Genomic DNA, 20000 nt, shown 5'->3' on the forward strand with positions numbered 1-20000 from the left:
GTCCAAGGCACAGACGCACATACAGAAGCACAAACAAGACATAAAGAGGCACTGGAGTTCATCGCTTAATGATTACTATGCTTAGTAGCAAAGCTGAACAGGAAACTGCTGACCTATAAGGCTGTACTGTATTCACGAAGAGGAAAATACTATCATTTTGCATGCTGCATGAAGATATCTCAAGTGCAATCGTATGAAGTTCAGACACTGATGTTTTCCTCGTGGCAGCATCTAGCATGGAACAAAAACTGGTTTAGATAATTTATGAATTATATTCCAAAGAGGAAAGACATGAGGTGGATACCTATCCTTGAAATGGCAGCAGCCATGGGACCCAAAGCCTCAGCTCTTCTCTTCTTTTCCATGCATGTAGTGGGTGTGGCTGACTGTATACCTTTCATGGAAAGGACAAGAAGTCTTCATGGAAAACATGGAAAGTGTTTCAGCATGCCACACCCACCCTCACCAAACTAATTTCAACACCACCAGCAGTAAAAGATGAAGACTTGCAAATCATTGAAGAGTTTATGGTGCTAATGTAAGACAGAAGCAGTTATATAAAGATGTAAATGAGGCTAGACTCGATATCCTTTCAAGGAAGCAAAGAGCTTATGATTGAATTCTCCTACAAGAGCATTGCAAGAGAGCTGCCTTTCAAGCAGGGCACATTTGGATTCAGTCTTTAGTATGTCACCCAGTTATGCTCAGTCCAAGACACTGGAGGAGGTATCAGATTGATGGTGCCCAGTTTCCATATTGGCCAAATTTGCGAGTAGTAGCAACATCTTGCCAAGAATGGAATAAGTGTGGCTGCAAGAAGGAATGGCGTGGCAGGTGCAAGTGTTACAAGGTTGAAGTTATTTCACAAAACATATTGGTATCCAAAAAGATATATATATATATATATATATATATATATATATATATATATATATATATATATATATATATATATATATATATACAGTATATAATTTTTTACAGCCATTCGAAATTATGGTGGCCATATTGGAAAGATGGGTTCAGTTTACTTCTTAAGGACAATAAGAATGCCAAAATCTGAATTCAAAATCACTATATAGACAGTATGGATCTTTTGTAACATTATGGAATGAAAATATTTGCAGTATAGAAGAAATTTGCCGCCATATATTGAGGTGACCCGGGCTTGATTTTGATTTATGGGGATGATAATGAGTTCTCATGCCAAACCTGTTGCTTGTAACACTATTTACATTTTTTTCCCTCTACTCCGCTCTACTATAATTGATCCAAAAGTTAAAATATCAAGTTTTGTTTTATTCCATACTATATAAGTACTTACTTATTTACATTTATACGTTGCACTATTAACATTAATTAAAAGGGTATATAACTATCTTTATAATAGCCATTGCCTTTAATTTTCATTTGGACTTCCCTATTTTTATTCAGAAAACTATTATTAAAGTTTTTTTAGGCCCCACAAAAGTTCAACAAAAGGCGAGATCAGTTTTTAACAAATAAAACAGTATTTATGTTTTCATGAGAAAGAAAGAAAAAGAAACAACGCCCACAGTGGGTATATTCAAATATGCAATGTGAGGTACTTTCCAGTCTCAAATCCAGTCAAATTCTTCAACACCCACATGAATCTGAGGTATCGGTAGAGGGCGATATTTCGGGTCAAGACAACAGGGAACCCCAATAAAATCTACAAGACAACCTTCACCGTTCTCTTTTCTCTCTTCTTTCTGTCGTCTCCCCACCCCCTTGTCCTGTTCCCTCAATAACAGGCTTAAAATGGAACGGCAATGGAGATCTGGCCATTGGAAAAGCAAAGAAGACATCGTCCTCCTCGCTCTCTACTTGACCTTTGGGACGCGCCAACGGCCATTGCGTTAACTTTATTCAAATTTGATTTCCTTCCAACGGCTGGTCTGTTGACAAGATGGACAAAAGGCAAGCCAGCTCAAGGCGTTCGTTCCATAACTGAGTTTGTTATATATATACATATTCTCTCTCTCTCTCTCTCTCTCTCTCTCTCTCTCTCTCTCTCTCTCTCTCTCTCACAACAAAAAAACATTGAATTTCAAGCAATATAATGTCCCGAGCTGGGTCAGGGGCTGCAAGGAAATTTCTTTGCATGAATCGAAGTACAACATGAAATATCTCCATGAAAATAAATGAATGTGAGAATACATAATCCATGTATCTATTTATTTGTCTGTTTATATTATGATTACCTATTTAATCCTCTGGTACCCACGGGATGCATAGGGCCTCAATGAATTTTCTTTCCTGTGCCATCTCTCTGAGCTCAACCCAATTTTCAGATCAAACCTCCCTACGCATTGCTATCAGCCACGTTTCTCTTGGTCTACCACGTCCTCTCCTGCCGAGCGGCTTTCATTCAGGTATAGCCTGAACTAACTCATCTTCTTTTCTTAGAATATGCTCCATCCATCCCCATCTTGATAATGTAATTATATCCATCCCATTGGGTACCCCTGTCACCTCACGAATTGGCGCATTTCTTATATGCTGCTGTTATTTGATTCCCAAGATCCAACTCAATGTTATATTCTCAAAGGCAAGAAATTTAACGTCGGATGTTACAGTGCTGTACCATAACTGGTGCCCATAAGTTAATATCAATCCTACAAGTGAAATATTTATTTTGATTTTGCTGTGAACTAATATTTGATTTGACTGCCAAACTGTTTTTAGCATGCCCATTGCTTGTTCTGGCCTCCCTATTCTCTACTTGAATTCTATTACTAGCGGTCCATTGCTGGCAATGAATGTTCCTAAATATTTGAAAGCGTTCAAGTCGGGTGATATTCCTCTGATAAGGCATTTCGTCTAATCACCCTCCTGAATCTGCATGACCTCAGTTTTTCTATGGTTGAACATCAGTCCAACCTATCTCTCCTCCAGTACTAACCTATCAATCATTTCCTTGCATTTCAGCAATTGTAGAGGCAATTATAACTATATCATCTTTGTATTCAAGATCACTGGTCCCCTTTCCATTGAATGCCATTATTCATCCTTTGTATTACCTTGTTCATAACATAATCAATCACCATAATAGATAGTAGAGGGGACAGTATTTCACCTTGTAGTACTCCAGTCTTGACTTGAAATGCATTTTTAAGACAGCCATCAGCCACTGCCTTACAAGTTCCACTATGCATATCCATTATGATTGTTACAATCTTTTCTGGTATCCCATATTACCACAGATTTTTTTTTAACATGCTACATGAAATACTATCAAATGCTTTCTCAAAAACTACAACATAAAACAAGAGGGGATTTTAGCTCGTAACACTTGAGCTATATGTCGTGAACCAAAAATTTGATTCTCACATCCTATACCCTTTCTGAAACCTGATAGGTTCTATTCTGTTCAATATTACCTTGGAAAAAACTTCCATACCTGCTGGTGACAATGTGATCCCTCGCCACTTCTTACAGTTTCTCAAATCTCCCTTTTTTGGTATTCTAACAATAATCCCTTTCTTTTCCATTTAACATGTGTGACCTCATCTTGCCATAAATGACTGAATAGTTCATTTGAATCTCATCAGGCTTCAAAATTTCAGGAACGATACCGTCCATTTTTGATGACTTATAATTTCGGAGTTGTTTGATTGCCAAAACGACCTTTGCCACTGTAATGTCACTTACAGTACTTATATAGAAATATTATATAAGGCCTCAAGGGCGACTTCCTTGGTTGAGTAGGGGTTGACCTATATATATATATATATATATATATATATATATATATATATATATATATATATATATATATATATATATATATATCAACAAACCATATATGTGTGTATATATATATATAAATATATATATGTATATATATATGTATATATATATATATATATATATATATATATATATATATATATATATATCAACACAAACCATATATATATATATATATATATATATATATATATATATATAATATATACATATATAATGTGTGTGTGTATATATCAACACAAACCATATATGTGTGTGTATATATATATATATATATATATATATGTATATATATATATACATATATATATATATATATATATATATATATATATATATATATACATATATATATATATATATATATATATATATATATATATATATCAACAAAAATCTTAGTGTCACACCCAATTTGTATCCCCCTTGCCGTTTTCTTCAGCCTCACCGCTATCCTAAACTAAGGAATGGGTTTAATTTGAAGATTCAATTCAAACTATTTTTATGTAGTATCTTCTTCCACCAAGCTCATCATATACAGTTTTCGCGTTTATTTTATCCCGTCATCTAATCCTTTACCTCTCTTGATCTTCCACCCCTAACAGGTCCCACATAACCACTCTTTAATACTGGCTCTTTACCCATACTTAATTCACACCTATATCATCTGTCTTAACTTTTTTCGTCAGCCTCTCACAAAGCATAACCCCCAAAAATTCATGTCAACATCCTTATTTATATTCACCCCAGCTTCTTAATTACTGATTACTGCATAATACATTTTGATTTTCAGTTTCTTGGATATTCTTTTGTTTCACATTACCTCTGTTACCTCCCTCTATTTCCCCAAGCTACTTTTATTCTACTTTCAAAATCTGCTTTATGCCCATCATCCTGGCTTAAAGTGGAACCTAAGTATTTGAAACTCTTACTTGTTTGAAATCTAGACCTCTTTTATCTTTTCATAAATATCTTGTCCCTTCCTTGTATGCTGGGAACCATTACCTCTGTTTCTCCTACATTTACGTTCTTACCATCTTATTTGGAAGATTACTGCCACTCTCATACCCTTCTCGGCAATTCTTTATTCACCCTCCACCAAAACTACCAGATTATCGGCATATACCTTAGGTTTCATTCCCAATCTCACCACTTAGTGCCCTTAGCACTAGCACAAACATAAAGGGTCGTATTCAATATTGATCCTTGATGTCAAGTTGAAAACCAACACTAACTTGTTTCAGGCTGCTATTTCTCCTATTCTTGTTCTTATCATCAGTTCAACCAACTTCAACAAGTTTTCTGATACTTCCAGTTTGTATTCACCTTCTGTTTGCCAATAATTTTTTTAATTGGTGTTATGGCACACTTATATACATTAGTCTTGCTCCTGTTTCGTGATTTATTAGATAAACTACACTAGAACTGCTAAACTTATTCTATATCTTATATTGTAGTGTGCCATCTATACCTAAAATGTATGTGCACTTCATTTTGAAAACTTTCATGTGTTGGTCTCCTCATTCATCTCAAATTTCTGATGCGCCCCCCTTTCCTGAGTCTATCGTCTCTCATTCTTTCAACATAATCAAACGTCATTGAAAACTCTGATCCAGGTTTTTAGCTCAGATAAATATTTCATCCCTTTTAATTATCCTTACTTTTTAATCTCAGGGTGTTACAGTTATTATTTAATTCACATTTAATAATAAGGCTTGTCCTTGAAAAAAAAAAAAAAAAACTTTGGTTCAACAATTTTTGCACTTTCTGCAGAGTACCTGCCCCCGTCCTTTCCCTCATTGTACTATTATTCAAAACATTTATCATATAATGCCACTTAGTCAAGCACAGTAATTCTCCCCATTCATTATCGGATTCAACTCTGTCATGTTTATACATATCTTTCATGATTGACAGCACATTAGAATATCTATGTTATAGAAATGCAATTATCTTGCATAGTTCCCTTTATACAAAATCAAATTATAACTGAATATTTTCAAATTTCATCTTGAGAGCTTCTGCGAGAAGGTCTACTTTGTTCCCAGTTTCCTAGTCAGCCTTGCGTCCCACAAAGCAGTAAGCTCTTGGTAATATCATTTACTTTTGTCTATACAAACACTAACACATCGTTCATCTCTCAAAATTGAACAATTTCTTTCATTGTTCTTTAAATGCATTGTTTGTCTATGGGCTCATAGTAAACATTCACAGTTAATTTCAATAAACAGTGCTAGATAATTTATGTTCCATGGAGATTGCCATGAGAATATATATTACAAACAAAACTTGGAATTAGTCTGGCTACGTTTCTCTCTGTTTTCGTCAAAAAGCCAGATGGGAATTCTATTAAAAAATGGCAGCAAAGTATCGATTTACAGCATGCAGCTGAGTAAACAGAAAGTAAAAGGAAGAAAATTCTATTCCGTTCACATCTTTATATAGATGTTCAAAGCTGGACTATTTTCAGTTTTCGTTTGCCTGCTTCTGTGAACTTTACTCCACACATCTTTCGCTACCAAGAATCAAGGAATTTTGTCTAACGAAACTTTAGATTTTCCCTATTAAAGCTTCGACTGTGCAATTCAGAGGGAAGAGATTTGCCTTGGCCTGCTCTCTGTGGTTGACCTCCCTTCCTTACATTGACTCCAGCATTGTTTACCCGCCATCAAACCCTACCTCCCAAAAAGAAAGAAAAAACAGGGCCACTCCGTTCCCCTACCCTCTTTCTCTTGCAACGACTAACCACGCAATATATTCACGCGACTCGCCATTAGGCCCATAGAACTTTGGCAAAGGAAGTGTGAGGGTAGACGAAAGGCGTGGTAAAGTGGATGGGAAGAACGGTTGGTAAGTGGCGGAATGGGAGGGAAGAGGAGAGAAGAGGAAGAAAGGAAGTGGTAGGAGGCCCTTAGAGAGGAAGCTAAGGCTTTGCTCCTATTTCCGGAGGCTGAGACAAGTTCCTGAGATGCATTTAAGAGAGAGAGAGAGAGAGAGAGAGAGAGAGAGAGAGAGAGAGAGAGAGAGAGAGATTAAGGAATTTCCTCAGTATCCTCATCACATTAATGTTAACTTATCTGATGATTCTGTTACCAACTGATTTAAATAATAATTGAAACCTCGATGTTTATATCATGTTGAATAATTTTCATTGCTTGTTGCATATTTGAAAAGGTTATTGCGAATTTCTTCCTTTAAGACTATTTTATTTAATAGAAAATTCATTAACTTTGTGACTAACAAACACACAAGAAAAAAATAGTCTGAGGTAATGGACTACAAAATAGAAAACAACGATTTGTACATCTGAAAAAAATAATATATTAATGATGAGTACTCCTTCGTTGTAACTACATGGGGAATTTGTCTTTAAATGAGAGAACCGTAATTATGATGTTCGATAACCCTATTAATAGATGTGGTCAGGGAAATACGAAACCGAGGGAGAGGCGTCAAATTGCTCTAGTCTTGTGTCGTAATGGAAGGTCTCGGGGTCGAGAGAAACTGCATAGGTTAATCTCCTGTTTGTACGCGAACGAGTATTCCATTAAATTGTACGCAAAGACCCACGACGACCTCGTCTATGAAATGCTTTTACCTATCATCTATCTCGCAAATTATACTGGGGAATTACGGATTTTACACTTTTCATGTATCTTGACCATTCACATATTGAATGATTATTTTGGGTTTATTTTATATTTGATATTAAAGCAGTGTCATTAACTTAACTTTGAAATTGTTTCATGGGAATTATAGTTGTTGTTGTTGTTGCTGCTGTTGTTGTTGTTGTTGTTGTTGTTGTTGTTGTGTTGTGTTGTGGTTTTTTTTTTTTTTTTTTTCTTTTTTTTTTTTTTTTTTTTTTTTTTTTTTCTCCAAAAGTAAACTGGGGATTCTCAAAGATAATTTCTAGGTCTTTAACATGCTGGGAGGCATTTGATGTGTATCATTTCTTATACTTTAAAAAAAATTGCACCAATAATGTAGACGAGAAAATTAATGACCTTTCTCTCTTTTGCTTTACATTAGACTCCTTAAATTTCTTTTTCCTAATGGTCCACTTAATTTCTAATATTCAAAGTAATGTTTCTTTTGATTAGCTTAATCATAAATTATAAGATTACGCGTGTTTGTGCCCTCACATTTTATCATTTAAATAAAAATTTCTATTATGAGATTTCCCTCACTTTAGTTTCGTCTGTAATGATTTTGAAAATATATCATAGGCTGTAAATAATTTCTTTAATTAACACCAGCTATAAATTTCGTACATGTCATGGGACTTAGTTGACACTTTGTTATCGATCCATTTAACTTCATTTGTGAAATTTGAGTTCGAGGTTTTACGTCCTTAAGTTTATGCTTCTCACACAAGAAATAACGAGGAAGGATTTCATGGAATGCACCCACCTTATCAAAAGCTGATTTACAACTTGCAATGTGGAAGTACTGTATTGACTCTGGGTATGTGGAATGACGATATGCTCAGAAAGGCTATCTTTTATGCATGTGATCTTCATGAGACACACGTTGGGTGAAACTTGTGGTAATTCAAATGGATAAAAGATATACGAGAAACAGTAGCTGAAATAATCTTTGTTGAACAGGAAAGTATTATATATATAAGAGGATCAAGATTTTGCACACTTATTAACTTTGCAGAAAAAAAATAGATCGTGTAGATTGCAAATTGAAGGTTTCTTTCATAAAATTGATATTAAAAAAATTGACGTCAAATTCTTTGGCTTCAAAAAAAATTAATCGTCTTAGGATTATGCTTATTTTCTTCCTGATAGAACAACTACATACAGCATTTTCCATATTGCTTTGAGTTATATCACAAGTGGGGATGGATAATTACCAGTCTAAAATAAGGTATATCCATTGACGTATACCTACACGCATTAACATTGATGTAAGGACTCTTTTTCCTTTGGTGTATGGGTTTAGTCTACGGGCTGCTGATACAGCAAGAGGCCGTGCCTTTCACGGGTTAAGGCATATCTCAAACCAATCAGCTAAGGGATCCCGAAGTTGGCTGAGGAAATTATTTTTCTAGATTTAATTCAATACCAATTATAACCATTTTTATATATTTCTTTAAAAGTTCTGTGATGAATGTATTGTTTTAATATTATTCCAAAGGATTAATGATATATGTCTTTATTGCATCGTTAGATTACAGAAGTAATCTGTAAATCTCATTTTATCTGAAGATATAGCTATTTCCTCGGACTGCATCGGATATGAATTAACAAGGCTTGTTGATTCAGATATAAAGTACTGTCCTGTCATGTTAGAAATTTAATATATCGGGACTTTGTACTTATAAACAAACAGTAACATGTCTCGAAAGTATCGTATTGCATATTTGATTGAATTTAAATGAGCTGTTCGTATCTCTTTATGAGTTCCTCCTTCAGGTAGTAGGTGAGTGAGTGTCTCCCTCCCCGTAAAAAAGAAATAAAAATAAAAACAGGCTCTGTATAAAAGCACTGAACATGTAGGCTACATGTTTAGCATTCACACCCCTCAAATATTTGCTAAATACTAGATAGATAATGCAAAAATGTAAGATTGTAAAAAACGTATGAAGAAATATCATATATATATATATATATATATATATATATATATATATATATATATATACATATGTGTGTGTGTGTATATATATATATATATGTGTGTGTATAGATATGTATATATATATATATACATATATATATATATATATATATATATATATATATATATATATATGTGTGTGTGTGTGTGTGTGTGTGTTTGTAAAATATGTAAATGTATATCGCCACCCCCTTGTAAAAAGGAATGGCGTATGAGAAAAAAACGATATATATATATATATATATATATATATATATATATATATATATATATATAAGCATAAAAATAGTTCCAAATTTCAGTTAATTTTCTTCGTACAACCCATAAACAGAGAAAAGTACAAAATAAAGAAAAATATCCCATGAATCTTGCATGTTTTGCGAGAAAAGTTTTAACGACTTTTTAATGAAGTTTGGCATTATCTAGCGAGATCTTCATAACATGCCTAAATATACAGAAAGCGGCACTAGGCTTTGCTTTTAATATGATCCAGTTTTTCCTTATTTGTTATTCATATAATATAAAGAACGTCCTCGCATCTAAAATATTCTTCTCTACGTTTTCATTTTTCATGTTCGTCATTGTAGATAACGTTTATATATATATATATATATATATATATGTATATATATATATATATATATATATATATATATAAATAAATATATATATATATATGTAAATAAATATTTATATATATGTATATGAATTTATATATATATATATATATATATATATATATATATATATATATATATATATACATTTCTAATTTTGTTCTACCAATCAACTCCCAATATTCTTCTAAGGGCTTTGTTCTCAAATCCACAAAATCTGTTGGATATTGTTTCATAGTTATACAGTAACACCGATCTCACTAAACTGATATATAGCCTGATTTTTATAATTAATTTCAGGCGATTTGATTTCCAAATTTTACTTAGCCTTGCCATTGTCTGATTTGCTTTTTTCAATCTTTCATTAAACCACAATTCTAAAGACCCTCTGCTAGAGATCTTAGTTCCTAAATATTTAAATGATTATTATTATTATTATTATTATTATTATTATTATTATTATTATTACTTGTTTAGCTGCAACGCTTGTTGGAGAAGCAGGATGCTATATGCCCGGGGGCTCCAACAGGGAAAATAGCCCAGTGAGGAAAGGAAACAGGAAAAATAAAATATTTTAAGAACAGTAAAAACATTCAAATAAATATTTCCTAATTAAACCATAAAGACTTTCAACAAAACAAGTGGAAGAGAATTAAAATAGAATAGCGTGACCGAGTGTACCCTCAAGCAAGAGAACTCTTAACGCAAGACAGTGGAAGACCATGATACAGAGGCTATGGCACTACCCAATATTTAGAGAACAATGGTTTGATTTTGGAGAGTCCTTCTCCTAGAAGAGCTGCTTACAATAGCAAAAAAATCTCTTCTACCCTTCCTAAGAGGAAAGTGGCCACTGAACAATTACAGTGCAGTAGTTAACCCCTTGAGACAGGAATTATTTGGTAATCTCGGTGTTACCAGGTGTATGAGGACAGAGGAGAATATCTAAAGAATAGGCCAGACTATTCGGTGTATGTGTAGGCAAAAGGAAAATGAACTGTAACTAGGGAGAAGGATCCAATGCAGCACTGACTGGCCAGTCACAAGACCCCATAACTCTAATTCAAATGTGAGGGCTTGAATACAAATCTGAGAGCATGGAATTCATATTTTTCCTTATTCAGAAAATGGTTTTGAATCACATTAGAAATTATTACTGTTTCATCCTTGATTCAAATGGTTCAAGATGACTATGTCGTCTCTCTTACCTCCTGCTGCATCCTTGGAGATAAGAAACGCCACCTGGGGTCAGAAACTACTCAATTTTCTGTAGCACTGAATAATGGAAAATGTGAAAACTGTAGAGGAAGCTACAAATGGTTTTATATTTTAAGGAAAATGCTAGGAGATATTCTTCACCTCGTTTTGCCACTAATGAAAAAATTATTCGCCTAGGCTTTACATTCTTCATTTAATTTGAATAAATAAGACTTTATGTTCGATATGAACCTTTATACTTGACCATACTTTTTTAAACAAGGTGCAAAACGATGGGGAGATCGTCTGTTTTGCCATTTTGTTAAGAAATCTCCGTGTTAGTTTGTTTCTTTTAATGTTAACTATGGAAAAACTTGTGAATTGAAATATGAATATTGTATTAAACTGCTAGACATTGCAGAACATTCTGATGAACTGGTAGAGGTATTATAAGGAGGATAATTTTGTGGCTAATAATATTGGGGATGAGGACAATATTGATGTCCTTATCTTATTTTTTCGACTTTTATATTTTTTATCATAAAAAGGATTCTATTTAAAAAAAATCGTATTCAATATACTTGGGTCAATATGATAATCGTGTTGGTGGATATTTGTAATCAAATTGCTATTTTGATTTATTCAAAATATTTTCTATAAAGTTTAGAAGTATTGCAAGGAACATTACACATCCATTCATATATCTATTTCTTTATCTATATATAACCTGAACAGTCTCTTATATCGGTTGCATTCAACACCTTGAAATACAACATCAATAACCTATATTTGATATTCAATTATCTCATATTTACGTCAAGCATTACGGCGATCCTCATCCAATTCTGTATAATTTTCTTTTTTTACTTCCTTTATCTTATTTTTTATTTTTAACACTGTCGTTGCTTAGTAAACTGCTTCCAAATAACTTCGCAGACTACTTTTTTAATAACGTCATTTAAAGGCAATAGGTTCAAACGATAAATCTCTCTCTCTCTCTCTCTCTCTCTCTCTCTCTCTCTCTCTCTCTCTCTCTCTCTGTATATATATATATATATATATATTATATATATATATATATATATATATATATATATATATATATATATATATATATATATATACAGTAGATGTATGTTTGTCTGTGTATCTCATGTATCTCATTGATGCAATGTTTTCAAGAGGTTCAATTACCAATGATTCCTTTCATGACATATATTATATCATCTGCAATAGAAATTTCAACTTTAAGAATTAAAGAGAAGCAAAACTAACGCATATAAATTATTTTCATTCGATTACTGTTTTTTTTTTTTTTGGGGGGGGGGTTGTATAAAACTAGATAGTAAACTACTTATATTTGACTGATTGATAAGTTCAGATTTCGAGAGGAACGTTTGCCTGATCTAAACTCTCATCGTAACTATTGAATTTCCGAAATTATTTTTTAGCGAAGCTGATTCCTCAGATACAACTGGTGATCCTCTTTAAGGGTAAAAGATTCTCATAAAATACCATGAGATCAGAGAGAAAAGGGCTAGAATTTGTGGCACCAAGATCCCCTATAACCTTCCTTCTCTCTCTCTCTCTCTCTCTCTCTCTCTCTCTCTCTCTCTCTCTCTCTCTCTCTCTCTCTCTCTCTCTCTCGGGGCGACAGATTAAGGTACAAGGCTCCCCATAGTCTGCCATGATAAACCCCTACGGTCCATTCCCCAACCCTCTCAATTCTAAGATTAACATCAGTGTCTGAAGCTTAACTGTTTTTTGCTCTCCGTTGCAGGTATGTTGCGGTCAACTGCTCTAGCATTTACTGTGCAAGTGTAGGTGGAACGAATGCCGTAAATAGGACTGGGAGATATTTTAAGGTACGCTTACAATCTACACGCAGTTTAACTTAATTTGATTTTGATGAAAATATAAACTGTTACTATTTAAGGGTTTTGAGATCGAATTGATTTCAAGAAACGTCTTTTACCGCCGAATCGGCCTCCAAGAATAAACACGAACGAATCTGATGAAACATTAAATGGGTCTTCGGGGGTAGTTCTTTGTTTGTCTGTATATTTGCTAAAATACGTACATAGCCTATTAGACAAGGTACACACACACACACACACACACACACACACACATATATATATATATATATATATATATATATATATATATATATATATATATATATTTATTTACTTTTATTTATATACTTGTGCAGATGAATTGACAAGTAAAAACGTTTTAAGTAGATGATTACATTGCTTTATAATAGTTAAGTCACATTTGGATTGATACACATGAATATATTAGTAGTAATTTGAGTAAAGGTTATCCTAACCGGGCCTGTATTATAAATAATGAATTGATAAATGAATCAGATGACCTAGAGTCAGCTGGTTTCTCCATTTGGCATGACTCCCTTAGGGGACGATAATGTCTTGATTCAATCAGCGATTAGCACATAATTTAATTGCATTCTCGGTATATTAATACGTGACTTGAGGCTTGGCAAATATCCATAAAAACCGATTTATATATCGGAGACTTCATGGAGAGAGAGAGAGAGAGAGAGAGAGAGAGAGAGAGAGAGAGAGAGAGAGAGAGAGAGAGAGGAATCGCTCATCGTCATTGAATATACCCTTCGCGTATTTGGCTCAAAGATATTTTTAATCCTCAACACTCATACACACACACACACTCTCTCTCTCTCTCATGTAAGTTTATCGGCAGTTTTATTTATATAAATGAGAACTTAATGAAATTGTACCTCCATGTCCTAAAATTTGGATATTTAGTTGACAAACAACTCTAATTAGATTAAGGATTCATCTACCATTCTCACTAAGCTATATTTCTGCTATTAAATTTTGTGATACGATTGATTTGGAAGATTTTTTTTTAATAACGGTGTTGTTAGAGAAGTATGAAAAAAGAATATATATATATATATATATATATATATATTTATACAGTATGAATATATATATATATATATATATATTTATACAGTATGAATATATATATATATATATATATATATATTTATACAGTATGAATATATATATATATATATATATATATATATATACATGTATGTGTATATGTATATATACATATATATATACATACATATATATATATATATGTATATATATATATATATATATATATATATATATATATATATATATATACATATATAATGTATGTGTTGGGTAGAATGATTTGTTATCGGCAATTTGATTTCTTACTTGTTTTCCGGATAGTAAATTTTAACGCGGACTTGTCCTTTTACCTAGGTCCCTGAAGGCTGATTCCATAAATTGAACAGAGCTCTAAATTACTGAGATAACGCCTGTGAATAATGCAGGAATTTATAGGAATGTGGTTGGGTATGACGGTTGTTAGTTACTTGAAATTTTATGTATTCAATTTTTAATTATACTTACAAAAGTGGTTAAGCGTCCTACTTCAGTTTGTAAGCTCTAGAGATAGTGAATTGTATTTAAGTACGCTTTAGGCATATGTATGTATATATATATATATATATATATATATATATATATATATATATAGATAGATAGATAGATATATATATGTATATATATATATATGTTTGTGTGTGTTTATACTGTATATATATATATATATATATATATATATGTATATGTGTGTATACTGATATATAAATTTATATATATATATTTATATATGTGTATGTGTCTTTATATTGCCAACATCTATATTCATTTATATATATATATATATATATATATATATATATATATATATATTATTACGGCTAGTGTATGATGTAAACACCCAAGCTCCCAAACTCATCTGCTTTATTCTACATAAGCTCTGAGAATATTACGCAACTCCCAGATGGCAGTATACATGAACACTGAATATCTGAAAGGGGTCTTTACTTTACGTTAGGAAAAAAAAATGGGTGATTATTTTACTTGAACTATTCTAAAACCAACCTCTTACTTCGGTTCTTAGTCAGGGAATACGAGCAAAATACTGAGATAAAATATTGGGGATTGAATTAATACATTTTACAAACATATTCTATATCTAGTTAACAATTCCAAATTAACACCAAAACTAAATCACTCGAAATATTAAATCTGTACTAAGCCTTAGACTAGGACAAAAAAAAAGAAAAAATGATACTCTATAAAAAATTATGCAATCACTTGTTTCAATAGAAATTGATTTGTAAAAAATATTGAATTTTGACAATTAATGAAAAAGTTGACACTTTAACACTAGAAAATGAATTCAATTTCCACTTACATAAAATTAACTGATACTATTACATCCTTTGGCACTTCACTGTTTTACCTAATTACACAGGACCAGTTACAAAAACTCTATAATATAAATTCACTTACTTTAACACACTTCACTTGAATTAACACACAATTATATTACCAACGGTTGAACAACACTATACACAGTATATGTTGGATAGAAATCACCATTCACATTTGAGAGGAGTTATGTAGTGGCTAGAGAGAGGCTGGCGGACGTTGGCTCTTTCAAAGGGATAGGCTGGATCTCGTCTGTTTCCTATGCATTGCTAGGTCCTATATACAGTATATTAACTTAGTTAATTCCAGAACCTTCCAGTTTGGCATACTGGATGCGTGGGGGCATAGTCTAGTGGCGACAAGATTGCCAACTTAGTAATTTGAAGAAGGGGTACTAATATTGCCCTCTCAGCTAATTCTGCCCATCTCGTAACATTAAAAAAAAGAATAAACCTTAGTCTAGAATTTTCATGTCTTTTCTAGCCACGTGGGAAAAGTTACGGAATCCCCCGAGCTCATACCTTGTGTGTGTCGTACAGCATACCTACAAGTTACATAAGACTTCGTAATAAAACTACATAAAATAAAAAGTTAATTCTTTAGAATAACGTGAATTTACACATACGAAACTGAATGAAAATACAATTAAATGAATGACGAGAGTCTAATGTAATATACATACATTACTTTCTCTTATGTGATTGGAACTCTCCCTACAAGCTGTCTATACATCTCATAAACACGCAAATACAATATATTAATAAAATATTCTACTCTCATGAAGACCAGCTTCGTAAGAATATATATATATATATATATATATATATATATATATATATATATATATATATATATATATATACATATATATATACAGTGTGTATATATATATATATATATATATATATATATATATATATATATATATATATTTATATTTATATATATACTGTTTCTCTCTAATTACCTTTGGAATTCCATAATTTAGCTTACCAAGGTTGGTTTGATTAAATCACTTTAATCACCTATTTACAACATCTAGAGTAGGTAAAGAAACTTACCCCGAAGTTGTTTTCAAGTTAATTGTCGGAAATTTTAGAAGAAATACAAACTATGCAAAGTTATCCTTGAAGTTTAGTTTTGGCTGTTTTTATGGGACAAAATATTTTCGTTCAGAATCATGTAAAGAAAATATAACTATGTAGTCTATGCCATATCTTAACTATTATAAGATGCACTTATATGTCCTAAACGCTAACGTGTGCGGACTCTTGGAAGATAATACGAATTCATGTGTGCTCAAATTACATACCATACGAATGTTTTTTTTTTCTAGATTATTTCTTGAAAATGAGTAATTAGAATAGATTAGCAGTGAAATGGTTATTGATGAATAGCAGAATGTAATCACTCTGCTTTATGGTCTTAGTGCTAGTTATGACAAAATGGAAGCATTTTTTTTTTGGGGGGGGGGGGATTTTCTACTTGTATTCAATACTGGATACTGTACAATGAAATGGCTATATTTATTTAGGACTATTCATACTATGCTTCATTTGGCACACCGAATTGAAAACAACCGCAGACTTAGTAGCAAGTATTCATTAACATGTTCACCTAAAGAGGTCGAGTTTAATGCTCCTCTCATTTGACTTTGGTGAGTTATTGAATATGGACAAGGAAATAACCACGTGTTAGGGGTGTTATGTGATCTTTCTTCCCAATGCCTAAACATGTATGTATAACTAATTGACAAACAGAGCCGAGAAACAGTTCTAACACGTTAGATCGAACAGCATCTTCCTTCAAAGTCAGCCCTTATTCCTTTCGTTGTCCAGGTCTTTTCCACTCTTTATTTCTAGTTCTGATTTTGATATTCTGTTATTACAACTACCGCGCTTTACACACAGGAATTCATCACTATCTAAGTTTCTCCATATTTTGAATTTTGCATTCTGGAGTTAATGACCCATTACTAGGCTGGCGATTTACATTCAGGACTAATGATGGTTTTCATTATTCCAAAATCCTCATCAGACGAAGCTTTATGAGCCTTTGTAGAGTTAGATGTCCACAGCAGCTTTCCAAATGCTTAGGATAAGTAAGGGAATAATAACTTTCTGTTGGCCATTTTATGTTACGTATATATTCATAGATCATATTTTACATGGTGTAGAACATGTCTTTAAAATAGACGATATTGGAAAGGGTTAAAATAATGTTTTAAATGTCGATGGTGTTTTATTTGTGCTTGTTATATATATATATATATATATATATATATATATATATATATATATATATATATATATATATATAAAGAGAGAGAGAGAGAGAGAGAGAGAGAGAGAGAGAGAGAGAGAGAGAGAGAGAGAGAGAGAGAGAGAGAGAGAGAGAGACGTACGGCAACTAATTTTAGTTATTTTAGGGTTTACTAAATTATGTCCTTGATTGCTGTATTGGAAGTTACTCGAAACCACCGTGTTTATAAATTTCTGTCTAAACGAGTTTTGTATCTCAAGTTCAAAGTCAGTATCATGATGTTTTTCATAGAAAATATTTCTCAGAAAGTCTAATTCAGTGCCCAAGAAATCATCTGTATCATTACAATTATCCTCATTGCATTCCCAATGAATTGTAGAGGTGCTGAAATGTGTCAGCTTTTATTAGAAAAGATGGCAAATATCTTACAAGATGAATAATTGATAAATTTATAAGGCAATCAGAGAGATAAAGACGATATTATCGTTTCAAATTATCATGACATAAGAGCGTTATTGCGCCAGTAAGTAGTGCTATATTTACCGTCTGAGGCGACCCATATTGACGGAACACGACAACCAGAACGGTATGTGTTGGTAATTCATGGGTCAGCAAAATGCACATGGGAATACTTGACAATTTCCGCTGCTCATAAATATTGTTGGTTGTAAGCCATGGCAATACATTTACAGCCGCTCGTATCGGTACTTGCTGTTGGAAATGTTATCCTGCGGTTTTGCTTTGCTTTCTAATTCGATCTTCACAGGGTAGGTAATTACATTTTTTTCTTTTAAGGGTTACCTTTATCGATTCCGGGATCATTCCATAATGACCAACTACAATTGTCTACTTATTTGTGTTAATTTTTCTTGGTATTTAGTGTCATAATATTAAATTTGCTTACTTTTCATAACATTATTATGACTTTACAATTCTCTTGTGGTAGGAAAAGAGGCACCGGACAGTTTTATCACTACTAGAAAAGATCTTAAGGTAAAAATAAAAACAGATTTAGTGAAATTTTTCAATAAAAAAAAGAATGACACCTCTCAATAAAACAATCTCGTTTGTTAGGCAAAAATATTATCTCTCCTTTACCGGTGCTTGGAAAATAATACATTGCAATGGCCTAAAAGTATAGCCTAATGTGATTTAACTTCTCCATCGTAATTAGGATGGTTTATTGCCATGCCATTGTTCGTGTTCCTTGTCGTGTTTCTTACGCAACATTCTGACAGCAGACACGGCTACATTGGCACTAGGTTTTATTGGTATTTTTGTCGTCATCGCCGGATTTATTTATTATCTTTTAGAATTCGTATCACTCTGAATTTGGTATTTAAATAATATTGAGATATGCAATGTGGTTTTTCATGTAAAGGAAGATGAGATGTAATTTCTGTAAAAGATCTTCGTGTCAACGTTTTCGTGTTTCTACGTCGTTACTTGAATAATTCAATTGACTTACGCATCGCTGTGTAGGAGATACCTGTCAAGTTATGGTGAATTGTAGGTAGGATATTATTGCAAATCATTCGGAATTATGATAGCAAAATGAACTGATGATATAAACAGGTACAGGCATGCAGAATTTATCTGAGTACATAATGTCACTTTCTATAACTCTTAAAGATTACTATAGATTAGACTCTATAAATATTTAGGGTAGTACAGATAAGCTAGAAGCTCAGATAAGCTAGTATCAGTCTCTAAATAGCAGAGGAATTAATGTTATTCTTTCAGAATATTAGAGATCAGTCCACAGTATTTTTTTCTGGGTTTCATCAAGAACGACGAAACAAGGGAGAGACCATTGCACTGTCTTTCAGTGTTGCAGATACCAATCAAATATTCATATGATCAGTGCACATGCCAAGTTCGGACCGGGGAGACCAGCCAATACAGGTGGCTCAGTAGTTAGACATTTGAAACCTTCAAATCCCATATCCTTAAGTCACGGAGACAGTAAGTTCTTGCTTGGAAATAGAATATTACAAGCCACGAGCGGCGTTTGAACTCTGGACGCAGACTTTATTTTATAATACTTTCTCTGGATAGTCTAGATAAGGCAATTTTTATTATTTTTCTGGGTAGTAGTGATAAGCTAATGTTACTTTCTTTAGTTATATAAAGCTTATCCACTATTACATTTTCTTGATAAGAAAGGAATCCCAATGCTATTTTACTTTCAATGGTTGGCAGATAT

At 32.6% G+C, this 20000-nt stretch overlaps 1 protein-coding gene across 2 annotated transcripts in view; it reads left to right on the forward strand.

Moving 5' to 3' along the window:
• Positions 1 to 20000, forward strand: part of LOC137616387 (lachesin-like) — an 855479-nt gene that overhangs the window by 279446 nt on the left and 556033 nt on the right. For both annotated transcript variants that reach the window (XM_068346087.1, XM_068346088.1), the window contains exon 2: positions 12997 to 13081. The gene's annotated coding sequence lies outside the window, so the exon portion shown is untranslated. The remainder of the gene's footprint in view (positions 1 to 12996; positions 13082 to 20000) is intronic.

Source organism: Palaemon carinicauda, chromosome 22 (assembly GCF_036898095.1).
Source record: "Palaemon carinicauda isolate YSFRI2023 chromosome 22, ASM3689809v2, whole genome shotgun sequence".
In the NCBI taxonomy this organism is placed as follows: domain Eukaryota; kingdom Metazoa; phylum Arthropoda; class Malacostraca; order Decapoda; family Palaemonidae; genus Palaemon; species Palaemon carinicauda.